The sequence below is a fragment of the Penaeus monodon genome, chromosome 31 (genome assembly GCF_015228065.2).
Source record: "Penaeus monodon isolate SGIC_2016 chromosome 31, NSTDA_Pmon_1, whole genome shotgun sequence".
NCBI classification, from domain to species: Eukaryota; Metazoa; Arthropoda; class Malacostraca; order Decapoda; family Penaeidae; genus Penaeus; species Penaeus monodon.
Window position 1 is genome coordinate 19,739,838 of NC_051416.1, and position 221 is coordinate 19,740,058.

Consider the following 221-nt stretch of genomic DNA (forward strand, 5'->3'; position numbering starts at 1 on the left):
CACATCGGTGTAGTGGATTTTTCTCCCACTTCATCATCAAAGTACCCCGCAGAATTCATAATTCACCGCCAAAGCTCTTAATTCTCGCTGGGAACTCCTCAAGTCTCCTGCAAAACTCTTAAGCTGATCATAAAACTCCTTACTCGTTTCCCCAGTTTAAAATTAGTTCGAAACCCCCTAGCGAGGGTCCTGCGAGGCGGCCGCACGGGATGGAATTGGTG

General features: G+C 48.0%; 1 protein-coding gene across 1 annotated transcript in view; it reads left to right on the forward strand.

Annotated features, from left to right (window-relative positions):
* LOC119592914 overlaps positions 1–221 on the forward strand; it is a 118,074-nt gene that overhangs the window by 48,728 nt on the left and 69,125 nt on the right. The window lies entirely within an intron of this gene.